This window comes from Halichoerus grypus, chromosome 7 (genome assembly GCF_964656455.1).
Source record: "Halichoerus grypus chromosome 7, mHalGry1.hap1.1, whole genome shotgun sequence".
Taxonomy (NCBI): Eukaryota; Metazoa; Chordata; class Mammalia; order Carnivora; family Phocidae; genus Halichoerus; species Halichoerus grypus.
In genome coordinates, this window is record NC_135718.1 from 96,674,952 (window position 1) to 96,699,038 (window position 24,087).

The 24,087-nt window shown below is 38.8% G+C and overlaps 1 protein-coding gene and 1 long non-coding RNA gene across 5 annotated transcripts in view; one reads left to right on the top strand and one right to left on the bottom strand.

The window, feature by feature from the left end:
* The window catches only part of GREM2 (gremlin 2, DAN family BMP antagonist), a 108,095-nt gene that overhangs the window by 79,038 nt on the left and 4,970 nt on the right, over positions 1-24,087 (top strand). The gene's annotated exons all lie outside the window — the stretch shown is intronic.
* LOC118525829 (uncharacterized) overlaps positions 1-24,087 on the bottom strand; it is a 66,651-nt gene that overhangs the window by 40,561 nt on the left and 2,003 nt on the right. The window lies entirely within an intron of this gene.

Sequence of the window (24,087 nt, forward strand, 5' to 3'; positions counted from 1 at the left end):
CCAGGGAGAACACGGGTTTAAATGCTTGCTGGATTAGTGATAAAGGCAAAGAGGAGATTGAGTTGCTTTGATTTCTACAGAAACCAGCATGTTAAACTCACGTACTGGTTATAAAAAGGGCCTTAATTCTGATAAAATTATCACCCCAAACCACCCAGCCAATGTATTTATCATGACGACAATTATAAAATATGACCCCTAATGTCTCAGGGATGATTTGCCCACTACCCAGATCCTGGAATCATGTTATAAAAATGTAGTAAACCAGATAATGTCCTCCTAAGGATGAATCTCCGGGGCCTGTGAATATGTTACCTCACACGGACAAAGGGGCTTTGCAGTGGTAATTAAGTTAATGATCTTAAAATGGGGAGATTACGCTGGATAATCTAGGTGGACTTAATATAAACACAAGGGTCCTTAGAGGAGAACCTTTTCCGGTTGTGGTCAGAGGAAGGAGATGTGAGTACAAAACAATGGTCGAAGAGATGCAACCTTGCTGTCTTTCAAGATGGAGAAAGGGAACCATGAGCCAATGAATGTGGGCAGCCTCTGGAACCTAGAAAGAGCCAGAATCCTCCAAGAGTCTCCAGAAAGGAACACAGCCCTGTAAACACCTTTATTTCAGTCCACTGAGGCCCATGTCAGACTTCTACCGAAGTGTAGGGTCATAAATCTGTGTTGATTTAAGCCACTCAATGTGTGGTGATTTGCTATGAGAACAATAGAAAATGAATACAGGAGGACTGCAGGTTTCAGAGGCAGGGTCCTTATCCTGGCCCTTCACTCTCAAAAAGTCCCTCTTAGCCCCAGGCTGAGAGCCAGGGGAGCCTTAAGTAACACACTTGGGGCTTGCTGCTCATCTCTTCAGAGGAGGGATTTCAGAGGGAAGACAAGGAAACATAGTCCTACATGTAACGTTGTCCCAAAATGGAGACTCAGCAACAGGGTACAACTAAGCAATCTTGAGCTGAGAAATCATGACATTACCTGCCCAATAAGTGTGCAGTTGGAGATGATGTGGGAAATGGAGGAAGCTTGTGTAGAATCTGATGTTACAGGGAGAAGGGAGAGGAGGGGAGTGGGCACCAGTCATTTAGTACCTACAACCTCTCAGTGCTTCACATGCCTTTATCACATTTACTTCAGCTGAGGTTATGAGAAAGTGAAGAAAACTAAGACTCAGAGCAGCTGTGTGAACTGCCCAAGGCTATATGGAGTCTCAGTAGCTGAAATACAAGGTGAAAACCAGGTGTGCCTGGTCCGAAAGTCCACGGGCTTTCCGCAACTCTGAGCTGCTCCCGGTGTGGCTTCAACATCATTATCAGGAGGTCACTTTCGGCTTGTGCTAAAGGGGCTGAGGCCCTGCTGATATGTCTGTTTTGGTCTTGGAACTAGTTCAGAAAATTATGGTAGGAAAAAAGGGTACAGAAGAAAGGTCATCAAAAAGTAAACATATTTCACCTAGCATGTTTTTTTTTTCTTTTTATTTTGTGATATTTGGGAACACCTTCTCTATACCCAGATTATTAAAAAATACTTCTATGGCTTCTTCTGATACTTTACCCTTTTAGTTAAATCTTTGATCCATGGGAATTTATACTAGTGTAATGTGAGCTATTGACTCAACTATATATTTCACAGATGACTTTTCAGTTGTCCCAACACTATTTATTGTGTAATCTATAATTCCTCATTTATTCAAAATACCAGCATAATCACTTTCTAAATATCCATGTGTATCTGAGTCTCTTTTCAAAACCAATATTCTGTCCCATAAGCCAATCAAAGAACCATGAACTGGATAAAAAAAATAAATGCAACACACATCATAGATGAAGGGCATCATATATGAAGAACTTCTAAAAATCAATCAAAATGAGCAAAGGATATGAACAGATATTTCTTAAAAGGGGATATATAAATAATAGATCTTACATAAATGAAAAATGGCTTTACCTCTCTCAATGTGGTAATGACAACTAAAAGAACAGTGAAACACCATTTTTAACTATGTGATTGGCAACAATCTAAATGTTAATAACATACTATATTGGCAAAAATATCTTGTTACCAAGAATATAAATTGATATGGCCTCTAAAAGGGGCTGTTTAGAAATACCAATCAAAATTACAAACACACATAACTTTTGACCCAGCAATTTACTTCTAAGAATTTATATTAAAGGTGAAAGTACATATATTGAAAAAACCCATGTGTGAGATTTTTTTCATTGCCACCATGCATATAACTACAAATACAGAAAAAAAATCTAAAGGATTATCGATAAGTTACTAATTAAATAAGGTCTCATAATATATTTAATGAATTTTGATGTGGCTTCCCCAAATAGTGAGAATTCTCTTTATGGAGAGTTACTGTTATGGAGACTTTTTTCTAGATATATTGTTAAATGTCTCCCCAAAGAACATTTGGGACTATTTGGGGGACATTTTCGGTGTCATGTCTGAGAGGCAGAGAAGGGCTGCTACTGGTATCCAATGGGTAAGAGCCAGGGATGCTACTAAATATCTTACAATATATAGGATAGCCTCCCCTAGCATAGAATTATCCAGTATAAAATGTCAATAGTGCCAAGAAAGAGAAACCCTGCTCTAGAATAATGATCAGAAACTGATTATATGACATGACTATTAGGCTAAGGGACGGGGATGGATAGAAACTTTCCATTGTATTCCATTTTGTGATTGTTGAATCATGTACCTGCATGTACATGTACTATTTATTCAAAAATAAATAAATAGTACTGCTTTAAAAAAAAATTCATTGTTGAATCTTTAAAAAAATCTGTAGGGGTTCTGAAGAAAAATCTTTGATTTTACTCATTTTATGTTTTTCCCTGTGGCCTCTTGTCCTTTTGAAAAATTCAAGGACATATATGTTGATTGTTTCGACATAGATGGAGTGTTCTCTCCTGGAAAGGTACTTCCAACAATAGAGTAAAATAGGAGAATGAAGTTACAGTGTATTGTATCTGACCAAACAGGCTCTGGTCTTAGCAAACCCCAGAGAAAACTGTGACCTAAATTACTAGAAGGTACAAATGTGTAAGTCAATGTTTTCTCAGGGGCAGGACAAACACTCCTATACAAGGGAACTGATAGGGCAGAGGTGACTTTTGATTAGAACTCCTGACAACATGCCTTTCGAGGTCAAAGGACCTCTAAAAATTTCTCTGGAATCATTTCATAAATCTACTGTAAATTTTCATTATTAGTCATTCCTGCTCCATGTCGCCACTAGATGTTGACAGAAAGGTGGTAAGATTGTATTTACCATTAAATCTCTACCCTCCCGCTTAATTATCACTGTCCTGAAGCTGCTTTATCAAGGTAAAGCATTCAACAGAGGCCTTGAATGTGTCAGAAGCCAAATTCATTGTGATCAAGGTAGGACCCTGCCCAGAGTATATTCGTGGCTTTCCTTGACAAAGATGTTCTATATATATATATATATATATATATATATATATATCTCCTTAAGGGTAGAAAGAGTAGGCCATCTTAAGCACAATATGAGAGAACTGAAGAAAGCTCTCCACTGTGAATAACTATTATCCTAACAGATGTCATTAATATCCTGCTGTTTGTGCTTCCTTTGGGATACTTACTGTCTTTTCCTGTTTCATATTTAAAATATATAAAAATAAGAAACCATAAGCAAGAGCATACTAATGACATTTATAAGCTGTTACATCACTCACAAGACAGAATCAGGAAAATATGAAGCCTTTGTAACTCAGAGCAGAGAAACCAGAAGGGAGTAAGGGACCCAACAATAGAATTTAATGGGATCAAAAAAACAAAGTTTACCCAAACTCTAATTATATTGGGAGTTTATTTTGGTACTTTAGTCTACTTTTTCTGCTTTCCAAAAAATATGAAAGACAGGATGCTGAACCAGATTGTTGGTTCAAATTGGCCAAAAAAAAAAAAAAGATTTTTCTTTTTTTGCCCACTAATACAAAATATTATATAAAAAAACTTTAAAAATATAAATATATGTGAAAAAAAATTCCTGCTGCCAATGAATTTATAATCTAGATGGAAAAAAACACTCTATGAAACATCTGCTTCATAGCTGTCCCTTGAAGCAGCCTATCTGCAAGCAGAGTCTACATTCCACTCTGTCCCAGAGTCTCATCCAGCAGTCACCGTTTTGTGAAAACAGAGTCAAGAGCATAGTGTGTATTCCACAACTTGGGCTCCTGTGTTTGAAGAATGAACAAGAAGACCACTAGGACCCATTCCAATTTAAGACATGATGCCTACACTCAAAGGCATTAAGAACAAATTAGAAAAATTGAGCATCAGGAAAATGCAAAAATAGTGATAAATTGCCCCCCTACTCCCCCCCCCCCCGCCAAAAAAAAGGAGAGAGGAAGAACCATGAGCTTGGGATATACACAAAAAATGTTTTCTGAAGTAGGTGAGTTTGAGCTGGCTTTTATAAGTGAGAGAGCAACTTCTGACTACCTGTTGACCTTTCCATATAGCATTTTTAAATCTTTTTCATTTTGCTTTAAACTTATTTCCATATATTGATTATATTATTGAGAACAAGAAGTGTGTCTTTCTGTTCCCAAAACATACTAGACAAACACTAAAGATTAATTTTAGGAGATCAAGAGAAATAAAATGGTAAAGGAAGAAAGAACACTTCATCTCTATCGGTACAAATATGGCTTCAGATATTTTAAAAAATAAGTCTTATATGAATACCATATATGCTAATATTCAGCTTTTCTTGACCTAGAGTCTAAAAATATAGAAATTTAGTATGATTGATTGGTTTACCAATGAGAATAAAGCAATTTTATTTTTGGAAATGGTGGTCATAAAAGCTAGGTCCTGTTACCAGGAAAAATAAGATAGTGAGAAAATTACGATGATAACTAAGAAAGAAAAGAAAGGAAAAGAAAAAAATGAAGAAGCTAGAAGAGAGCCATGATAGAAGAATCAGTCCAAACAGCGACACTAGCAAAAAGCTATTATGGGCAGGGAGAGAAAAAAATACCAATTACAATTATATCCCCATTCTAAGAGCACTGAGTGTATGAGCAAATGACCTCATACACATCATTAACCTCTCTTTTTCATGTAAACTAATATGTGAAAGGTACATTTGGAAAACTTAAGGGGTGATCAATTTCCAAAAATACCTGCTTTTTAAAAGAATACATTGCAAGAATCTTTCCTGTAGTTACAAGCTTTTAGCTTAATACATTTAAAATGAATCAATTTCTAAAATTTGGTTTCCACCAAGAGTATTACCCCTTGAAACTGACAGTCAGCTTTCTTCCTCTCCAAAACTCAGGAAACTTGAAAAAGCCAAACACCATCAACAACAACAGCAATTTAATGCACTCTGAAAACTCTCAACACTGACTGGTCTTTAGAATTAACTGACATTCTTTCAAGAAATAAATTAATCAAGAAATAAAAACGTGCTGTCCTTACGTAAAGACAATATGTGCTTTAAGAGGTTTTGTTTTCCAATTAGTGCCCAGTAATGCCAAGCCATCCATGCAGCTTTTTAATCCAAAGCCTCTTTTGACCAAAAACACAAATTTGGGGGCAGGATCAGAGTGAAACATGTTGCTACACAGAAAGATGTTTCTTTTTGTGAGGTGGGTGTTTCTGAATGAGATGTACTTCTTTGATCAAAACCTAATTTTCAAATGGAGTTAGCTTTTCTTATGAATTCATCTAGCAGCAAATCCAGAAACTTTTAGCCTTCAATAGTCCACTTTGACCTTCAGACATGAAGAATTAACAGTTAAAAAGTAGAAAAAAGGCGAGGACACATTCCTCTCCACATAATATAGACTAACAAGGGCATATTTTCTGTTCAGAATTGTTGCCCATCCTTTAGAGAAAAAGCAAGTACATTTAGCAAGGGAATTATTTGATTTTTTTTTACCATGAGTTAATTAGCCCTGCCCTTCTAACTGACGGCAGAATTGGATAGATAACATTTCAGAACTGCAATTTTCACTTCTGCACCAGAATCTCACTACTCCCTTGTCTTCCAAGAATATATATTCCTTTGAAAAGCACAAGCAGGTCATTTAAAGCCTGAATTAATTGGGAAAAACTGACATCTTTAGATACGTGATGACCAATTCTTTGGCTTACATGAAAGGAGTTTAACAGGCATGATTTGCAGGAACGATGATATTTTGTTCTTAAGGCTGTGAAAGTTGGGGCACCCGGTTGGCTCAGTCAGTTAAGCAGCTGCCTTCGGCTCAGGTCCTGGGATAGAGTCCCACATCGGGCTCCCTGCTCTGCGGGAAGTCTGCTTCTCCCTTTTCCTCTGCGGTCGGTGTCTTTCTCTCAAATAAATAAATAAAATCTTTAAAAAATATTTGAAAAAAAGCAAAAAGACTGTGAAAGTGAGCAGAAATAACATTGGTAACAGTGAATAGAAACAACAAAATCTGCTGCTTCATAAGGTACCACCTTCACTATCTTGGCATCTCTAAAATGTCTTTGAGTGATGCTACATAGGATTTGGGTTTTTGAAAGGTAAGGGTTTCCATAGTGGGTCTATGTCACAGAACTCCTATTTTCTGCTGGCACAATGGATTTCCTTAGCTATAATGTGGTATTTCCAATTTTAAAAATTTTTTTCAACAAATTCATAATTAAAGACAAATCAAAGAACTTATCTTGAAGAAGAGTTGTTATCCAGTGTTAACCAAGGGCACAAGAATGGGCACGAGCAGATGATAAATGTGCTGGAATAATCAATCCCCTCAGAAATACAGGATGGCCAGAAGAGGCCTGGAGCAGATGGTCCCTGAATTCTGTGCCTCTAAGTGTGAACACCTAGAGAAAATAAAAGATATGGGACTCTTTGTACAAAATTTACTAAGAATTTCAAAATGGCATGATAGATTGTTTCCATTATTAAATATCACTTTATGGTTTCCTTTGGATATTTAAGTGATATAATTAGAAAGGCTATTAAATTATAAAAAGGTAAGGGGGGTTTCAATTTTTGAATAATTGGGATATATATGGAAAAGCAAGGAACTTTCTGTCAGACATAAATTTGAATCCTGGCTCTTAATAATGATGAAGTTTCAGTTTTCTTATCTGGTTATAGATGAGGAAACCACAGTACAAGGACAGTTCAAAACTTGCTCCAGTTTTTGCCAGTAGAAAGTGTTGGACATGGGGTTACAACCAGGCAATCTGGTTCAAGGACCACTCCAATCACCACTTAACCATCACCTTCCCATATATGCATCACTGGATCATACTGGACACTAATCATTATTAAGAACAAAAATAAAACCCACAATTCAAGCACAGATTTGAGGCTCAGTCACTATATGATGACTCTTCTGTTCCTATAGTTTTCTAGCTCTCTGACATTAAAACCTTGAAACTTTTGCATAATTGGAAAGTTATATAAACCAGGAGATAGTCAATTGTTTTTATTGCTATTGTTTAAATCTAGACATAAGATTACAAGAAACAAATCAAACAATAAGCAAAACAAAGCGATTGATCAATCAATAAATCAAACAAATAAGTCAACAATAAATCTTTTGGAGACACAGTGTATGGTACTGTATTTAATGGAAATCCCTATGAAAAGTATTTCTTCCCAGATGACCTCAAATGTATTTTTTCAGTTTCCTCATAAATGCTCTTCTGATATTACCATTTAAAAAAATATAAATAAAAATAAAGTCTAATGAAATCCCTAAGGAAGATAAGTAAATTTGGGGAACAACAGAATAAAAGTAAAACCACCACTGTCCATTTAATGCCTCATTTTGACAAAGAGAAAACAGATTGGGTTTTCGTTATCAAACATATTGACTGATTATACAATTGCTGATAATTGTGAATTTGCAGATTTGACCTGGAAATACTTCGCAGTTTCCAAAGAATTGCTATTAAGAGTCAGGGTTGGTGAGAACTCAATGACCTTGATTCTAAACCAAACTTCTCAGAAGTCCATGGAGCACACTGGGGGCAGGAGTGGGGAGACTGCATGGGAGGTCTACCATAAAGGCTTAGATCTTTTCATTAGAAGAAAGATCCATGATTTCAGTCACTGAGATCTAGAAACCTTTAGGAGCCAGAAGAGTCATCACCTAGTAATTTAGCATCAACTCTGTGGTTTAGTGGTGGTCTTTTTCATGTTTAAGAGGGGGAATTGTTCAAACAATATAGTTGGTTTGAAATACATCCAGGACCAATGCAAACACCAAGTGGGCTGCCCAGAAACCACACATTGTTTCCTTCAGACAAAAGATAATGATGCACTAATGAGTTTTACCCTTTACTGCCCTCTCTGGAACACAGCCTCAGGAAGAAAACCCACAAAACAAAATTGTTAGTCCCAAAATTTACAATATTATGCAATGACCCATATCCCTTTTTCTTTAAGTGCTAGTACTTGTGTTGTTAAGTATTTGTGTTGTTTAACTCATAAATCCCAACCTCGTATAATCTCAAAAGTGCCCTCCCAGAGAGAGAAAGGAAATGAGTAAATGAGGAAAAATAATAAAAGCCTTACTGATATAGAGTACCTCCAAGAGGCTTAAAGTACTTCTGAGATATTATCTTATTCTAATGTCTTTTGACTTCCATCAAAGGGGTGGGGAGTAACAAATTAATATTTTAAATTATGGAGAGGGAAAGTGAGGCAAAAAGACATTGGACTATTAAGTCCCCTTAATAAAAAGCTTTAATAAATAAAACTGTGAGTGGAGAAAAAGTTAAAAATCAATCAATTGGACTTGTAAGAGTATGATATATGTTGAGGATTTATAGGATTTGTTGTTGTTTCGGTGAAGAACAAGCTTAATGGCACCACTCACATCACATACACTGAAATAATCCACAACCTTTCTGTAACCTCACAATCTTCCCCCTCCCCATTCCAGCCACCATCTCCTGCCTATGTGCTCATGCACAGCAAAATTCCGTTTCTACTTCCTTATCTCTCATTCTCACCTCATCCTTACTGAATGTGGCTTCCTTTGAAAGCATCTCCATTGAAATTGCTCTCGTTCAGTAGACAGTGGCCTCCATATTGCCAAATCCATGGGCCAGGGTTTTTTTTTTTTTTTTTCTGAAATTTCACCTGCATGATCTCAGTAGCATTCCAAAGACTTAACCACTCCTTCTTGAAACATCTTCTCTTGGCTTGTGTGACATTTACTCCTCATTTACTTTATTCACCTCTGGCTGCTCCATTTCAGTCTTCTTTGCTGGTTCCTCCTTCTGCATAACGTTTTAAGACAGGAGGGCCCAGAGCTGTTCTGGGCACTCACTCTTCTCTAGTGTCTGCCTAAATATGCTCATCTGTGTCCCTGGCTTTAAACACCATCTTTCCCCCACTGTCACCTCTTACCTCTCACTGTCACCTTTAGACTCATATTAACAACTTAACTGATCCTTTCCACTTGGATAGCTAATTAGACATCTCACTTCACATGGCCAAAATCAAATCCTTGATTTCTGTCCTAAAACTGCTCTTCCCTTAGTCTTTCTGATTTCAAAAAATTTGCTTCACTCTCAAATCTAACCAAATATATGTTATGTTGTCTTTATCCTTGAAACATGTCTTAAAGCCATTTCCTTCTCTTTTTCTCCACCACCATTATTTTTTAGCTAGATTATCCCAATAGCCTCCTATATGGTCTTCCACTTGCTTTCTGACCAATGTATTCCCCTTTCTTCATAGAGTGGTAAGAGTGCTAAGGTTTTTAAGACGTGAAATTAGATCATACCACTTTGCTACACTAAACCCTGTGCTGCCTTCTCATTCGACATATAATAAAGTCCAAACATTGTAGTCCACAAGACCATATATGATCTGGTCCCCGCCTGCCTCCCCCCCATGCCTTGAGACTGTCCCCCAGCTCACTAATCACTAGCCACCCTGGCCTTTCTCTTGCAAGAACATGACAACTTGTCCTCACCACCGGTCATTCCTGTGCTAGGCTCTTGCCTCTTCCCAGAAAGAAGACCATCACCCCTTCTTGGTATTGAAGTCTTAGGTTGTATGTCCTCCTCAGAAAGGCCTTCCCTAACTAACCACTCAACCTAATGACACCCCAGCCAAATCATTTTTTCTCCCATCATCCTGGATTTTTTTTCTTCACAGCACCTCCTGCTATTGGAAAATATCTTAGTTTTATAACACTTCCTGGTTTATTACCTGTGCACCCTCACTAAAATGTAACTTCCAGGAAAAGTGGGACTATGAAACAACAAATGAACTATGAATTTTAGATGAATATCTTAGTATTTTCACTAAGTATTTTAGATGAAAACTTTATAAGGAATGATTAAGTTACTTTTTATATACAGAGCTTATGTTGCTTTTTAAATCAATATGTCAGGGAAGTAAGAAATGTACTGTAATTAGCATGGAGCAAAGTAATTACATCAATTGTTAAAAATTCTTACCATTAAAGCCCTCTACCTGTAAGTTTTGTAACAGAAAGCCCATGTACAAAAAACAAGAATCATCAGGAAGCCTTGTTAAAATGCAGATTGTTGGAGCCCCAAAACATCCCACCTCCTCTTCAGAGTTTCTGATTCAGTAGATCTGGGGGGTGGGAGTGAGGGGCAATTTCTAAAACATTCCCAGGTGATATAGATGTTACTAATCAGGGAACCACACTTTAAGATCAAAATTTATCTGTAATTAATTGTGAAAAGAGGAAAAGGGCCCTAATAGGAAAAAAATAGGAGGAAATTTTATCCATAACTTCCAGAATTATTCTACTAACCTATTACTGAGCTATCCAGAGAAATCATTTTTTAAATACTTTATACTTATTTTAATATAGGATATTATCTCATTTGATGTCAAGACTCCTTTTCTTACCTGATATTTATTAAACACGCATATACATGTTTCATACTGATGCTCTACTCACATGTTTCCTTTTTTCTTCACTAGCAAATTCTTCTCCTGTATTTATCTAAAGACAATCCACCCCAAATAATGTTTGTCTCTCACCATTCCCTTGTATTGGAACTTCAAAATTTCTATTATATTTAAAATCACTTGACATGGTAAACTGAGGAGATAGACAACCAATCAAAGATCATTCTCTGCTTCTAGTCAGCCCCTATCTCTTCTGGGTTCTTTGGCTTGTCAGGAGTTCTGAACTCTCAGTTTCCATGCTCATTCTTTTTTTTTTTTTAATTAATGTATAATGTATTATTTGTATCTGGGGTACATGTCTGGGATTCATCAGTCTTACAAAATTCACAGTCCATGCTCATTCTTATTAGGGCCTGCAGCAGCTACCTCATCCATCTGTCCCTGGACCAGACACTTGATTTCCTAAACAAATATTCAAACCCATTAAATCTTAGAATCCAGAGGTCTCTTTGTGATAAAGTAATGGTATTTCTAGAGAGCTATGTTAATGTGATACTCCAAAATTCACATACACAGGTGTTTCTTATTGTATTACTTGTAAAGTTGAAAATCGGGACACCAGCTAAATGGAAGAATAATTAAGTACATTGAACACTCATATGTGTTAGAAGATTATATAGTCATTGAAACTTATTTATACATCTCTTTAATGTTTTCTGAATTCTCCAAATTTTCTACAAATAGCAAACAGAATTTTTGCAACCAAATGAAATTATTTTAAAGACAAAAAGATTAAGCTTTTAAACAGAAAAGCAAGTTAACTTGGATCATACATATTGCCACTGTTCACCCAACAATGTCCTTGAAGGACAATCACAGAACTTTCATTACATATGTTCTCAGAGGTAAAGCATTTAATGTGCTATGAATCGATCCGTGTACTTTTTTGTTTTTGTTTTTGAGAACAATGGTTGATTTTTACTAATTTAGATTTTAACCATAAACAGAATTTTGTTCAAAAAATAGTTTTATATTAATTTCTCTGCTTTTTTAATTAAGACAAAATTCACATACCATAAAATTAACCATTTTAAAGTGCACAATTCAATGACATTTTGGTACATTCACAAAGTTGTGCAAACACAAATTCAATCTAGTTTCAAAACATTTTCATTACCCCAAAAGGAAATCTCGTGCCCATTTCCCACTCCACTCCAGCCTCTGGAAACCACCAATCTGTGCTCAGTCTCTATGGATTTATGTATTCTTGACACCAGTCACTTTTTTTTTTTAGTAATTTTTTTTTTTAAAGATTTTATTTATTCATTTGAGAGAGAGAGAGAGACAGAGCGAGCACAAGCAGAGGGAGGGGCCGAGGGAGAGGGAGAAGCAGACTCCCTGCTGAGCAAGGAGCCCAATGTGGGACTCCATCCCAGGACCCTGGGATCATGACCTGAGCTTAAGGCAGACACTTAACTGACTGAGCCACCCAGGGACCCCGATACCAGTCATTTTTTTAAAGAGCTATGGTTATCTTTTAAAAAATGTACACATTCGGTAAGAATACTTGGCCCTGGCCTGCCTGCTTATTGTTCCTTGCCTGCTCTGGAGTAGCCGGGCGAGGCCTGGTGTCTTCCACATGACAGCCCCTCAAATACTGACTACAGCTCCGAGGGATCTCTCTCCCTCATCACCCAAAACTACCATCGCCGGTGCCTCTACCAAATCCCTATGATTTTCTTCATATTAAACATACAGATTTCTTTTTTTTTTTTTTTTTAAAGATTTTATTTATTTATTTGAGAGAGAGACAATGAGAGACAGAGAGCATGAGCGGGAAGAGGGTCAGAGGGAGAAGCAGACCCCCCGCCGAGCAGGGAGCCCAATGTGGGACTCGATCCCGGGACTCCGGGATCATGACCTGAGCCGAAGGCAGCCGCTTAACCAACTGAGCCACCCAGGCGCCCCTAAACATACAGATTTCTTTATGTGGCCCCTTTCCCCATAATTGATTCCTGCTATGGATTCTCTTTAGCTCTTCAAGCTCCCACTCCATGTGTGTTGCCTGAAAGAGCCCCAAACTCCACGGAAAAGTCAGAGGAGAGATGGGGACACAGGTCATGAGAATCAGACAAGTTGGTCCCTGTGCTGCAGGCTTCTGCGTGTTCTGTGACTGCCACCCTCCACTACACCCGAGTCGCACTGCCCAGGTCCCTGGTGCAGCCCCTCTCCCCCGGGCCCCGTGCAGGGATCTCTCCCAACCTTGAGATCCACGGAGCTGCAGAAGCCACAGCAGCTCACAGGCTTGAGAAGAAAGGCATCCTAAGTGGAAACATACATCACAATTATTTGCAAATCATCTCCCTCACATCTTCCTGTCACAAACCGTGAAAGAAGTCCTCTACTCTAAACATGGGGAAATTGCTCACAGAAAGAAGAGATGTTAGATCTAAATTTCAATTAACTTTAACACTGATTGCTACGTATCACTGGATTAGTCTCTGGTCCTTATTAATGAGGATATAATTAATGAAGTTTGCCCTGGGCAGTGGACCAGAGCCCAGATAATTTTATTTTAGACAAATAATTTAGACTGTGTTTTTCAGAATATGGAATGCTTATTATAAATGCCATTTCTCAGGTTCCAGCCCAAATCTTGGGAATCAGAACTCCTGCAGTATGTGGTCCTAGGATCTGCATTTTTAACAAGTTCCCATATGTGTCATAAGGAAGTTTGAGGACCACTTATTAAAGAAAAAAAGTGTCCTATATTGAATTTGTATTGAATGCAAACAGTAGATATTGTTAATAGAACTTGCTCTGTAGAAAAATGTGCCAATCCGTGTGTTTGGAAACGATATGCTCGAAAATATTCGATAAGCTTCGCTTAAGGTATAACTGGCTCTATTTGATGTTAACAAGAAACATTCCTTAGAATTACTTCAAAAGTTCAGTAAGGGTCCTTTTTATTTACATTATTTATAATTAGGCTGATCCAAGGAAAGATCTAAACAGAGAGTTATAAAAAGCAGAATGGACACCAAACATATCATGAGCACATGTGCATTCAGTAAATATTTGCTGCATGAATGGTACACTTATAGTTACTTCATTTCCCAAATAAAAGGCAAGGACTGATTCTTAATCTCTCAGGTTTTTCCTTTTTCTCAAATATCAGTTGTATTCTGGCTATTTGAATACTAGCAATTATGACATCTGTAATTTCTCTAAAATATTAGATATTTGTTCATTTATTCAATAAATATTTATTGGTCATTTTCTATATGCTGGGACCTGGGCTAAGTTCCAGGGATATGATAGTGATTAAAACAGACTTGATCTCTATTCTGATGGAGTTTTCCATTGAAGAGGACTAGTAGCTTAGGTGTTTGGGGGAGAAGATTAATTATTTGAAAATCAAGGTAAATCTCAGGAAGAGTATGAGGAACTTCAAACCCAGGTATCAGGTTGGCCCTTGCTTCATTTTGCTCAGCTTTTCAGGGTGATATTGCTTGGGTTACTGATGTTGTGGTTCAGAAAGTACTTTCTGTCCTTTCCAGTTGGCCTTTTGACTTCACTCAGAGTAAATTGTTAAATATTTGGAAGGCTAGATAATTACGGCTTACCAACATTTTAAAGTATGAAAATCAGAATCCATTACATATTATCTTCACTTTCTTCCCTCTGCAATCTTGCTCTCACCCCACTATGTTTCTAAAACTCCTCCGCCCAAGACTGGTGGACCATCAATCCAGGGAACACGTGTCAGTCTTCCCTCATCTGACTTCTTAGAGCCTGACTATCTCTGCCCTCCTTCGGCCTCCTTTGTAGGTTTCCTTTTCCTCAGTTCCTGGAAGAGCTTATACCCCCAGAGTTCCACCCATAGCCCACTCCTCCTCTCGCTCTACCCCTGACTGATCTTATTACCCCCACATAATGACATCCCTTCAGATCGACCCTGTGAGGCCCATCTTGTACCAGACAGCTTTCCTGTGTGTGGAGACTGCCCTGTCTCCTCCAGTCAGCTCTCCTGTTCTCTATCATGGGAAAGCTAGCCTGGTCCCCAGTTTCCTGTTGCCTGAGGCAGATACCGGGTTTCCCAGTAGGAGACTAGTCAGCTGTTGGGAGTAATCCATGAAAGAAACAATGCTGGATGTAACTAAAGGGCAATGGGAATAGAAGAGAAGGAAACATTTTAGGTACTTGAGCTTTACCATGTTGAAGTGATTGAATGGAGTCAGGCACTTACGGGCCGTGCCACCCAGGCACCCCATCCCTTCTTATACTCTTAATTAAAGTTTTGAAGATCTTGTCGATTTAAATTTTTTGAGATTCTCTCCCTCTCCTTATCCCTCCCCCTCTGCCCCTCCGCCCACATGTGCACTCGCAGGAGCTCTCTCTAGAATAAATAAATAAATAAATAAAATCTTTAAAAAGAAAAAAAGACTTTCAAACCCAAAACCTGTCAAGTTAAGATAAGAGGAGAAGGGGCTCCTGGGTGGCTCAGTCAGTTGAGTGCCGGACTCTTGGTTTCAGCTCAGGTCCTGATCTCAGGGTTGTGAGACTGAGCCCCACCTTGGGCTCCCAGCTCAGCCTGGAGTCTGCTTGAGATTCTTCCCTTCTCCTTCCTCCTCCCCCTCTTCCCCTCCCTCATTACCCCCACCCCCCACACACACTAACACTCACGCATGCATGCTCTCACGCTCTCTCTCTCTGTCCTAAAATAAATAAATAAATAAATAAATAAATAAATAAATAAACAATAAATAAAATCTTTAAAAAGAAAAAAGCCTTTCAAACCCAAAACCTGTCATAATAGGATAAATTCTATGGGGGACAACTAGAGAGAAATATGAAATCAAGGAAAAATATAATGTACCATTTCCTTTCAGGAAGTGTTTCTACATGTATTTTTTTAAAATGTATAATAGTGGGCATAAAATATAGCTATGGTATTTAGCTGATATGGTATTTAGATTCCTATGGAGACATTAAAAAGAGTTGGACGCTTAACCGATTGAGCCACACAGGTGCCCCTGAAAGCCTTTTTTTTAACCTCGTCACTCTCCTGTGACCAAAAGTCTATATGCAAATTTTAATTCTGTTGCTATAAGCTTTAAATATTTAATGTTTCTTGCTGATGAGTAATCATACTCATTAGAGATCAGAATAGTATTTGATCAAAATAGCATTAATAAGTCGCAAATTTAGTAAGTAATTATTAAATACAAAAAGGTAAATTTTAATTATTTACCTCTCTTGAAAAGCTGCCCCACACATGGAGATTTACCGTTGTTTATATTTTCACGAATAAATGCTAGTTATTGCCAGGAGGAAACAAGACTCAGCAGAAAATTTCTACCATGTAGTATATGTGTATATATGTGTATGATTATATTTTGTATATAATATACACTAAGTAAATCTGTTCACAAAAATAGGTTGTAATAGAAATGTGTTTTCTAATAGCAATGTCTCAATTTCTTAAAACTTTTCAGACTTACTTGCATGTAAATAATCACATAATACTCATCAAAAAATTATTTTTGGTGATAGATCACCAGACCATTTAGATCTTCTTTCAGTGTTGATTAAAAGCAAATTATTGGAAACAATCTGACATGAAAAAGAATTTATTAAAATTTACTTTTTAGTGAGAGTTCCAATATTTAGAATTGTTCTTTCACTTGGTACCCTGGAACCTTCCTTATACCCCAGGCAAGATAGCACAGTAGAAGTAGTGTGGATGAGAGCTGTCCCTTCCTTTTGTCAAGTGGGGGAAGGGATACCGATAGAGGCAGGAAGGGAGGACTTGCCTGGCCTATTGCAGACACCTTTAGTGTAAGGACAACTTCTTGGGCAGGTCTCTTTGAAGAGAAGGAACAAATGGAGGTTGAGGATTTGAATATTGCTTCATCGAAAACTACCCTTGAACAATACCCCTTGGAAAGCCTTTCGGTCACCCCCAGGACTGTACCTATGCCAGCTGGAAGATGAGAGATTGACCAAGAACTTCAGGCCAGTGGCAGAAAGAGCAAAGAGAGGTGGACAACAGTTTGAAATAAAAGGAGGATAAGGACCTGCAAAAATATTACTAGTGAATCATAGGCAAGTCTATTAGACTGTAAAAAAAGTTATTCCACTTTGAATAGTTATGTTGACTTCTGATTTTGATAGCTTGATATGTATTCAATCATTATGATGAAAGGCTTACATAAAAAGCATCATTGCTACTGAAAAGTTAACCCAGTTTCAAGTTCTTCTTTATAGTTTTTAAAAATAAAAACATTCTCATCTATACCAGTGTAGCTAAAACCTATGTAATCATTCAATCTTTCATTCATGCATGCATAAATAAGCATTTATTGGAACTATTCTGTAGACCAACCACAATTCCATATGGAAACAAAGATTAAATATCACGTCTTCCAACAACATACACTCCGGTGGGGAGAATGCACAGCCCATAGCCGCACAGTGGCCTGTTGGTTGTGATGAGGCAGGTATGATAATGGCAGAAATGAAGAACACGGGAAGCACAGATTCTGTCACAAAGGAAGTGGAATTTGAGTGAAACTTAAATACCCACCAGTGGTTGAAGAAACAGTATTTCAGGCAAAAGAAACAACTGTGCAAATGATTGCAGGTAGAAAACAACCTTGCATGCGGTAGGACACATACTTTTGTGTCTTTCAAGCATAACGTGGTATTGTGAGGGGATAACATGATGAGACTAGAGGGGACAAAGATCACAGAAGGCTTGTACACTGTGCCAAAGACTTTGAACTTGTTCATGATGGGAAATCTGAAAAGGGAAAACCGAAAGGGATAACAGAGACAGATCTGCATGTTAGGATGTTCACTCTGATAGGAGCCTGGAAGGTGGATGTGAGTGTGAGTCTGGAGGCAGGGAGGCCAGTGAGGAGACTGGTGTAATGTTCAGGTGATGAAGACCCAAACCAAAGTAGTAACAGTGGGGTTTAGAAGTGAGGCAAGAAAGACAATAAGGTCTTGTTAACGGATTTAATATGTGAGAAGATTAAGTTTGGATATTCTCCATACCCAAATAAAAATGATTTACATACTGAAGAGTTTTTTAACTGAGAACATTGAAGCCCAGAGATAAGCAGTTGTAGGGATGGTTAATTCAGTGGTTTACCAATGTAATCAAGAATCCAGTGGCTTTCCATTTTGTGCTTTATATTGCAAAGGTTTGACTTTCATCCCATGCTGTACCCTCCTGGTGGCTGCTGTGACCTCAGTCACCAGATCCTTGCACAAACACAACCCAGACCAGAACAATAACTTCTTCTGGCATGTCTCTTTCTATCAGGGAGTAAAAATCTTTCCCAGGAGGCTATTTCTTACATCTTGTTAGTCACTGACTTGGACCTATCAACTCTGTACTCCAAGGTATGTAGAAGTGCCCATGAAGGACCTGGACTCCAGAACCTGCACAACATTGTGCTTTTATTAGCAAGAAGAATGAGGACATTAGCTCTCAGGTAGTAAATCAACTGGGGCCTGCCCGGACTCTCAGCTTTTTGGCCTGGGGGAAATGGATAAATGTTGTGCTCTTTATGGAGATAGTAACTTTCAGAAGAGGAGCTGAGTGAAAAAACAGGATGAGATTTGGAACATATAAAATTTGGGGTACCTATAGGGCATCCAGGGAATGTTTGGTAGGCAGTTGGGTATAGCGTCTGGGAGTCATGAGCAGATAGCAACTGGTGGCTAAAGTCTTGGCATGGATGAAATTCTTAGTAGGAATGTGAGGCAGGAGAAAACAGGGTTATGGAAAAATCCTTGGGGAACACTATCCTCTAAGAGGAAGCCAGAGAAAGAAAAATCCATAAAAGACATCATCAAAAGACTAAAGAAAAAGAATAAAAATACTTTTGTCATGAATTCCAGAAGAAGTGAAACTGGGGTACACAGTTTTGTCAGGCTTTCCTACATGCCTTGTCCCATTGATATCCACTGTCACACAAGTGAAACAGAGTAGCTTGAAGTAGAGAGTGTTGATGGGGTGCATGGGCAGGATGCTTTTGATTTTGCTCACGCATTTCAGACAGGACCCTCTGATTCTTATGTGTACACAGACAGAAAATCTATACCCTGCTGTCAGAGAAGTGGAAGCCTTTTGTCTTAGAAGCCCGCTGTGAACACACAAGGCTGTCCTAGGAAGACTTGAGGAAAGAGGTTGAGAAGCACAGAATCACTGAAGTATGACTAGTCCCTTGAGCCACAGCCTAAAATCTTCATCTGAAAATAATAATAATAATAATAAAGATTCTGCCTAATGGCGACAGAGAACAATGTCACTGCCTATAAAATCCTTAATGGATTGCTTGTAATTTCTTCCTTCCTTTCAAATAAAACTCATGATTCTTTTCACTCAGAGAGTACTTGGATGATGACTGGATCTCAGTGCCACACTCCTCATGACAGCAACATGGAATGGGGATGGCAAGTGCCATTAACACCATTTTACAGAGGGGAACCCAGGGAAGCTTAGGAGTGAGTCACACAGGGTCACGAGATGGGCAGCTCCAGGCCCAGAAACCATGTTCTCACTCTCATTCCCAAGTGGCTCTGCTCTTGAGAAAAGCAACCATGTGTGTAGAAGCTTACAGCGCTCAAAGAGCTTTCCCATCCATTTTCTCATTTAACTTAATGCTTTGCTGCCATCTTGCCTCAGCGTTACATTTCCCAGACTGAGTTTACCCCAACAATTGTTTCAAAGATTAAGAACTCTGATTACAAATTCCTAAATGATACACTTGCTATCCAGAAGTCGAAGTAAATAATGACAGTATCATTTCTTCTTTGGTTGAAAACCTTTTTTTAAAAACACAATATAATTTTTCCAGATGAAATTAAACTTCTCCTGGAACAAAACGATAGTCAGTGTTCCACTCCGGCAATGTCACTTGGAAAAGTAAATGAATCCATTTGGATTTCAAACTTCTGAGTCATGTGGGATGTCCTGATCATTCTACTTTGAAATTGCAAGCCACTTCCTATTCTTCTCATGACAGTTCAGAAGATTGATAGTTAGTACTTCTTATTTTTCCTTTCCTAATGTTTTAATTTCTCTCCTTTACTTATAATAAGTTGCAATCACTCCCTTTCAAGGTACAACTACAGTATTTGAGCTTGGTGATCAACTCCCTTGTAATCAGAAGGATGCAAATTAAAATAATAATAATATGATGCCATTTCAAATTTGTCAGATAGGCAAAACCTAACAAATCTGGTAACACCAAGGGCTAGCAAGTATGTGCATCTGCAGGGACTCACATATTACTCTGGGCGGGGAGAATACTGGTACAAGCCCTTGGAAAGTAACTTGGCAAAACTTTGCCAAGCTCAAGTTGTACATATCCTGTGATGTAGCATTTCCACTTCTCAGTGTCTCCTCTAGTAAACCTATAACAGATAGGTATCAATAAACACACACAAAACTGTTCAGTACTGTTGGTAACAGTGACAAAGTAGAAGCAACTTCACTGTCCCCCAGTAGGGTGAATGTATAAACTGTGCTTTAAGATTCAGCAGTGGAGATGAATAGACTCCTTCTAAAAACATCCACATGTATAAAATCTCAAACACCTATTGTTGAATTTAAAAGTTGCTCAAAAAATAAAATAAGTAAAATAAAATAAAAGTTGCTCAACAAGGGTGTAGTACTATATACATGTGACGGTCAAATGCGTGCACACAAACATGCCCTCATATGCAAAACACACCAGTAAACATGGAAAAGCACCAGCAGGAATGATAGAATCAACTTCAGGATGCTGGTCATCTCAGTGACAGTAGAAGGATAAGAGAACAAATCTGTGGCTTTACCTATATTATTTTACTTCTTTCAAAATTGAAATAGATTGCAAAATAAAGATAGGAACTATTAGTATCGTTTTAATCTTGGTGGTGGGCAGACAGGGTTTATTATATGTTCTATTTTGCTCTATGTTTGAAATGTCTCATAGTTGGAAATTTTAAAATTCAAAGCTACCTTTCTAGCAAAAGAGCACAAAGGGAAAGGGAAAGCAATGACTGAATGGGAGAGGAAAAGTTAGGAATAGGATTTGGCAAACTTTTTCTGGGAAAGGCCAGATAGTAAATATTTTTGACTTCGTGGGCTGTGTCTCTGTCCCCCCTACTCACTCGGTCTTTGTAACACAAAAGCAGCCATAAAGAAAATGTAGCTAAACAGGCATGGCTGTGTTCAATATAACCTTACTTACAGAAACAGCGTGCAGGTTGGGATCTGCCCATGGGCTATGGTGTGCTGCAGATTACAGTTGCTGAAAGTAAGTGGCTTCAGCAGACAAGTGATTTTAGGCTAAGAGGATGATCCCAGAGCCAAGGAATACCCACCTCAGTTGGAGACCTCAGCCACAGCCTCCCAAACTAAGAATCTATGTCACGGATGAAGTACCTTTGGCTGTTGAGGTTCTAGTAGTAAAACTCATAAAAATAATCGTTGAATTCTAACACCGTTGGGGGTTTTGTTTGGAGTTTGCTGTTTGATTTGGATTCCGTTTTCACTTGAGCCGTGGGAGCAAGTTTATCCCAGATGTGCCTGCCCATATTCAGCCCTGGGTGCTTCCCTTCAACCTGCCAAGGATGTCTAGAATTCTTACATAGGTCACAGAAAATGTTTGAGCCTCATCTCATTCACCACGCATGCACAGCCCTGTACTGCTTTGACCTGACCTCTAAAACTCAACAAGGTCACTCTGGGAGTGAGTTAATCAGCTTAGCTGAACCCTTGGCCTTTGGTCACTTACACCTTTTGGCAGGGAGGATTCAGCACTGCAGCAGGCTTTCCTAGAAATCAGGAAGCATTACTGCTCAAGCTCCTATTGCAGAACCCCTTGAGACTTCTAGAAAAGGCTGATAGAAGGGGCCAGTTATTTCTTAGCTGCCTAGATACTATCCTGGCCTGTGCAGCCGTTGTTCTGATACCAAGAAAGGCCAGGCCCCAGGGCATTACTTAAGAAGAAAGTGCTTTTGCCGTCTCTCTCTGTACACAACCCACGTTGACGGACCCAGACTGCTTAGCATATCAGCATTGACGGTCCTGGCACCCCTTGCAAACTGAGAACATTGTCAGGCCACAAGGATGGTTAATAAAACCGAAAGGATTTATTTACGAGTTTCTTCTGAGACAAGCCAAACACAAGATGTGAGGGTAAAATGAAGGATGTTGGTGCGGTGGGACCAGTGATTATGGCAACATTCCTGAGAGGTTAATTGTATGCGAACCATTTCTCTGAGTAGCAAAGTGATTCAAGGCCAAGCAGGACTCTGAGTGCTAACTTCAGGTCCTGCTGGGGCCACTGACATGTGTGTGCAAGTATGTGTGTGTGTGTGTGTGATAGTTAGTGAACTGAAGAAAGAGGCATACATGTTCTCTCCCCTGAGGACCCCACAAACTAAAGGGCTAGTGGAGAATGTGCCCTGAGCAAAAACTGACTCAGTTGCTTTAGTGTCCTTGATTGAAGTGAAAAGCCTAACAGTCACTGAAGCAAAATACCTCTTGCCTACTTACCTGTCCTGACATCGAGATTCCAGATCCTTGGCAATGTTCCTGTTGCTACATGTGAAGGAATAAAGAAACGAGATGGAGGGAAGGAAAGAGAAGAGCCTGGGTTGGCCCCAGTCCCCTAGCTGTATCAGCCTCTTTTCCTGGTCTTGTAAAATGAGAGGTTTGCTTTCCTTCTTAGGTTCTTGTGTGACGCATAACTTCGAAGGGTGATTGCCAGATGTTGTGAAAAATATTTCAAAGAGTTCAAAGAATGCATGTTGTTAATCATCACATCTAATACTGCGAATCTAAGAGTTTTTACCCCAAGTTGATCAGAATATGTTTTAGTTCTGTTCTCCCTGACAACAGCTAGGACCTATTGAGTGAAAGCATGCAACTTTGAGCCTATCAAAGATGCATGTGGAGCTGTTCCTGGAACTAGGGGTTGAGGACCAGGCTGACTCTGTAAATCTTTCCATGGCTGGGACTTAAAACTTTTGGTTGTGTTTATTCAGAATGTTAATAATTTTGGAAATTATTAAAATGGAACCAACATACTTTCTTTTTAAGAGACTATTGAGATCACAAATCATTCTGCAAATATAATAAGCTGTGTAAGTTGAATGAGTCCAATACTCAGTGCTTGCCATGAATCTGCTGGAAGCGTGGCCATTTTCAAGTGACAATTCATGTGTGGAACTAAGGAGGCATAAGGAAAGTTCTTTAAAAATTCGGCCTCAAAATTTCAGTACTTGTACTGCACAAAAATGCTTTTCTAAAAAAAGAAAATCTTTCCTTTTTTCCCCCCTCTCTGTTCTCAACATTTTTACTTCCCTTGTCTCTTGTCATTACATTTGCCTAAGTCTGCACTCTTGGCAGTGTCCCTGCCCGCAAGGATCCTATTTGGAGTTTAAGACACTCATTAGCTGTTACTTCCTGGGCCTTCCCTGTTCCCTGTCCAGGACAAACTGATGCTTTTTCCTTGTGTCCCCCCTTATCCCCTGGGGCACTAGCCCATGGAAATCACTGGAAGCAGTTCTTTAAAATACAGATCTCAAACTCCACCTCAACTCTACAGATTCAGATCCAGATTCAGGGGTGGAGCTGAGGAATCTACATCTAAAAGCATCCCAGTGATTCAGATGTTCTTGGCTGTGCAAACCTATGCCATTCATTGTGCCTCCCATAACTACAGCACTGTCATCTGCATGCCAAAATGCAGGGCATTCGTATTTCCTTCAACACATATTTACTGAGCACCTACTATGTACCAGACACTGTTCTGAGTGCAGGATAAACAGGTGGTCCTTCTTTCTTGGACCTTACATTCCAGTTGGGGAAGTCAGACAATGCAAAATTTAATAAGATCCTTCGGTACTATCTTCTAAGATGCTAAGTGCCAGGGACAAAAACAAAGCAGGGATGAAGGAGACAGTGAATGGCAGGCTTGTGATGAAGTTACCCATGAAGGCCTCACTAAGGTGGTGATAATTGAGCGGAGACCTGAAGACTGTGGTAGAAGGCCATGTCGATATCTGGGGGAAAGGCAAACGTAAGGCCCTAGAGCAGAAAAACGCCACATACATTCTGGAAAAGGAAGGTGGTCAGTGTTGCTGGAGCAGAGCAAGTAGGAGAGTGTAGATGAGGAGGTCCATGAGAT